Source organism: Antechinus flavipes, chromosome 2, assembly GCF_016432865.1.
Source record: "Antechinus flavipes isolate AdamAnt ecotype Samford, QLD, Australia chromosome 2, AdamAnt_v2, whole genome shotgun sequence".
NCBI classification, from domain to species: Eukaryota; Metazoa; Chordata; class Mammalia; order Dasyuromorphia; family Dasyuridae; genus Antechinus; species Antechinus flavipes.
Window position 1 is genome coordinate 231,558,419 of NC_067399.1, and position 4,758 is coordinate 231,563,176.

Sequence of the window (4,758 nt, forward strand, 5' to 3'; positions counted from 1 at the left end):
TAATTGACTCCAGGGCTTTGGATGAATCATTTCTCCTCTGACAAATGTCAGTGATACCATCTGGTTTGTCACTCTCACCGCACTGAGGAGGTAATTAAGTGGAACAGTGGATAAAGCATGGCCTTGGCTTTAGGCAAACCTGAGTTCAAATCCAACCTCAGATACTTTTACTAACTCTGTGACTTCAAGTATGTTATTTAATCTCTAACTTTACTTTATGTGTATTTGTAAAATGGAGATAATAATAGCATTTACCTCCCAGGATTGTTATAAGCATTATATGCTTTGAAAGCTCTTAGAACAATGCCTGGCATAGAAATGCTACATATTTAACCTATATCAGATTGCTTGACTCTCTTGGAGAAGGGAGAGGAGAGGGAGAAAAATCTTAAAAACAAGGTTTTGTGAAGGTAAATGTTGAAAACTACCTTTACATGTATTTGGAAAAAATACCATTTTTTAAAATATTCAGTGAAATATGTGGGATATATGCAGATTTTATTGATTGTAAGGAAGGCAGTCTATCAAGGAAGCCTCTTTATACTGAGCTGAAATCTACTTCCTTATAACACCGTGGCCCTAAGATGCCCCCTCTGAGGCTAGACAAAACAGCCTTGCACCTCTGGGCCAAATGCCTCCAGAACTTCAACTAATTTTGTATGACATCATTTCCAGTTACTCACTCTCTCTCTCTCTCTCTCTCTCTCTCTCTCTCTCTCTCTCTCTCTCTCTCTTCCTCTCTCTTTCTCCCCTCCTTCCTTTTCTCTCTCTCCCTCCCTCCTTCTCTCTCTCTCTTTCTGTCTCTCTCTGTCTCTTTCTGTCTCTGTGTCTCTGTCTCTCTCTTTCTGTCTCTATGTCTCTGTCTTCTCTGTCTCAGTATCTCTGTCTCTCTCTGTGTCTCTGTCTCTGTTTCTGTCTGTCTGTCTGTCTCTCTCTCTCCCTTCTCTCTCTCTCTCTCTCTCTGTCTCTCTCTGTGTCTCTGTCTCTGTCTCTATCTCTCTTTCTCTGTATCTCTCTGTGTCTCTCTCTGTCTCTCTCTTTCTGTCTTTGTTTCTCTCTGTCTCTGTATCTTTCTGTGTGTCTCTGTGTGTCTTCTCTGACTCTGTCTCTCTGTCTCTCTCTGTGTCTCTGTCTCTGTTTCTGTCTGTCTGTCTCTCTCTCTCTGTGTGTGTCTCTATCTCTGTCTCTGTCTCTCTCTGTGTGTCTCTGTGTGTGTGTGTCTCTCTCTCCCCCCTTCTCTCTCTCTCTCTGTGTCTCTCTCTGTGTCTCTGTCTCTGTCTCTATCTCTCTTTCTCTGTATCTCTCTGTGTCTCTCTCTGTCTCTCTCTCTCTTTCTGTCTTTGTTTCTCTCTGTCTCTGTATCTCTCTGTGTCTCTGTGTGTGTGTCTCTCTCTTTCTGTCTTTGTTTCTCTCTGTCTCTGTTTCTCTCTGTGTGTCTCTTTGTCTCTCTCTTCCCCCCACCCTTCTATTTTCTACAGCATCGAGTCTAATATTCTCTGCCTGGCTTTCAAGGACTCACCTCAATCTTTCTATATCTCCATTCTGGCATCCAGGTATGCTAACACACACTGGCCTGGACTTCTCATTGGCCTTCCCACCTATGATCTGTCCTTCCTCCCACTGGCCCATTCCCACCTTCCTGCCTTTTTTCATACTAATACCCGGCATGGAGTAACCACACCAGACAGCTCTATCTCCTCATCTTCAAGGTTTGCTTTCCTTCTCTTAGTTTCCTCTTCTATAATGGAAGGATTGACTAGATAGCCCCAGAGTCCCTTAACAGCTCCAATATTCTGTGGTCCAAGGCCTCTTCAAGTTCTAATAGTCTAGGTTTCTATTTTAGAATCCTTTTTTTATCATTAGCATTAAATCTTTTTTGATCTAAGAGCCCTTACAACTCTAGTACTACACGTTGTATATTCCAGGTCCTATGTGCCCTATAACAAACTCCTTTGTGGCTCTGGCAGATCTGCTATTCCATGTTTTAAAGTGCCTGCAAACTCTAATAATGTAATAACAACTCTAATAATCTCTAAAATCTAATTAATCTTCAATCTCTAATTGTCAGAATTTTAATCATGATTCTTGGTTCTGACTGGCCCTTGTCCAGAGTTTGAAGTGGGGGAATCTTTTCTCCAGCATCTTCTTTCAGACTTTTAGCCCTACCAACCCTTTCCTGCCATGACCTGCTAAAACAAATATCTCAGTTGGGGATGGAGGGGTGAGCCCCAGAACCTGTCTGTTATGCTGTTTGCTTTAATAAACAAAATTTTAATGGTGCAGACACTCATGTGCTATCACTGCCTCCGTTCTCTGCCTTGCTCCTTGTACTGACTGAAGTCTCTTAGTTTCCTGCTTGAAGCAAAACTGAAATCCTTCTTCCTTTAAGTCTACTGAGATATGGAATGGTGATGGTGGTGATAATGACAACATCGGTGGGAAATCTTGGCAAAGGTACTGGAGTGATTTGTCATTTCCTTCTCCAGCTCATTTTATAGATGAGGAAATTGAGAGTCACATAACAGGAAGTATCTGAGGCAGCATTTGAACTCTGGTAACTCCAGAGTTAACTCCAGGCCTGGAGCTCTATCCAATATCCCATCTAACTGCCCTGGAAAGGATCTTAGAACAGAACTACTGCTTCCTTAGTAGCTTGGGAAGCTCAGGAAGAGGAGAAACAGAAGAGATGGAAGACTTTCTGAGAGAATGGCAGGGAGAGAGAGACCTGGGGCTGGAACGGACTGGTCTCAGGTGGCCAGACTAAAGCCTTATTTTCTAAGCTGGATCACACTGAACCCTGGAAGTGGCCACACGTAAAAAGCATGGGCTCTGATGGAGCCTCCTAACAGGATTAGGGAGTTTTAGCTCTGTTGGGCATATGCACTGGATGCCCGAGATGACCTGCCTCCTCACATAAGGACAAGCAGAGCAAGCAGCCTGAATCTCTAGTAGTCCAAAAATAAATAAATAAAACCTCACATGTCTAATAATAGCTAGCATTTCTATAGCTTCAAGATTTGTAAAACCCTTTACATATGTTATCCTTTTTTCCTCACAGCAACGCCATACAGCAGGTGCTGCTGTTATCTCCATTTAACAGAAGAGGAAATTAAGTGTGAGAAAAAAATGATCAGGGCCACACAGCAAGTGTCTAAGCTAAGATTTGAATTCGGGGCTTAATTAATAGTAAATCTAGCAACTCTATTCACTATACTACCTAATTATCTTCTGAATTTCCCCATTATTTTCCTCAAACAGGCCTTGATGTTTGCATGCGTTCTGACCTAAATGAGCAAATGTAGTGTTTGTAAAGTAAATCTCTGAAAAATGCCCACTCCTTGACATTTATGAAATTCAGTTTTATGCTAATAGTAACAATCCAAAGATTTTTATGGTGCACTGGACTATTTATGAGCCAAAAACCTATGGTGCCTCTCAGCGACTCAGTGCTGATGGAGCCACATTGATTAATGAGAAGGATGCGATCCTAGAAAGATTGGCTGAACATTTCCATAATATTCTCATCAGACCATCATCAATCAATGCTGAAGCCATTAATTGTTTACCTCAGGTTGAAATCAATTCCTCCCTAGCTGAAGTTCCAGCAGAAAAAGAGACTCTGAATGCTATTAGGCATTTTGTGGGATAGTCAATTAATTCCCTTTAAGCACAGTAGAACTTCTTCACTAGGTCCCTTGGAGAGTTGTAAATTCAATCTGTCATGGATTTCCAATAATACAGGTACTGTCACAAGCTGAAGGTCCTTCTCCAATCAAAAAGGTGGGGAAGAGGGGAAAGACATTCTAGCCAAGATTGAAGTGGAAGTCTTTCCTTTCACCCAAGGCAATTCCTCTTCAGGAATTTACCGGAAAGCTATGCGCTATTATTTCCAGAAAAAAAAAATGACAGCCTCTCTCTGCAACTTTTTCTCTGAAATGTAGTCAGAATCTTTAAATCTCTAGGGATACCTGTCTAGCCTGAAGACCTTTTCACATTCAGTCTAAAGTTGATTGATTGATGCTTGTTTTAGACTTAGTTAAAATATCACAATTGAAATGGTTTCAATTGCACCCTCATACCTATCTTCCTTCCAGGCTTAGTTTTGGTCCCTCTTTTGCCTTGGAATTCATCTTGCTTCTTCCTCCCTCCTCCCACTGTCTGCATCTTGAGTTATTTTCTATTTATTTTTCTAGTTACATGTGGTAGATAAGTATGTTCCCAGATGCCAGGGATGGAAGTTTTTTGTTGTTATTGTTGAGTGTCATTTTTCTTGTTATTTTGGGGGGAGGGTGTTGTCTTAATATTCCCACCACCCAGAACAGCGATTTGCATAGGGTAGGTTGCTAATAAATACTTGTTGAATTGAGTACATAAACATGCATAATGTGTACAAACACACAATTACCATATCTGTGCCCATGTGCACACACTCAGTACACTGAAACATCATGACATACTTATGGGAAAATAGCTCCCCAAGACAAATATGTGCAAACAGACACACACATACATGTACACGTGCACTTGTGTGTACACAAACACATATCAGACATGTTTGTATAATATAATCACATGTGTGCATAAAATATGATATGTACATGTGTGCAGACATGCACTAAACTTGAGTATCAACACATATGCGTGTTAGACATGTGCCTGTGTATATAGACACACTTTGGCTGTTTGTTGCACGAAGTATAATCCACATATAGACACATACACACAGTAACATATGTACAGAAGCAGCCCAATGTTAGG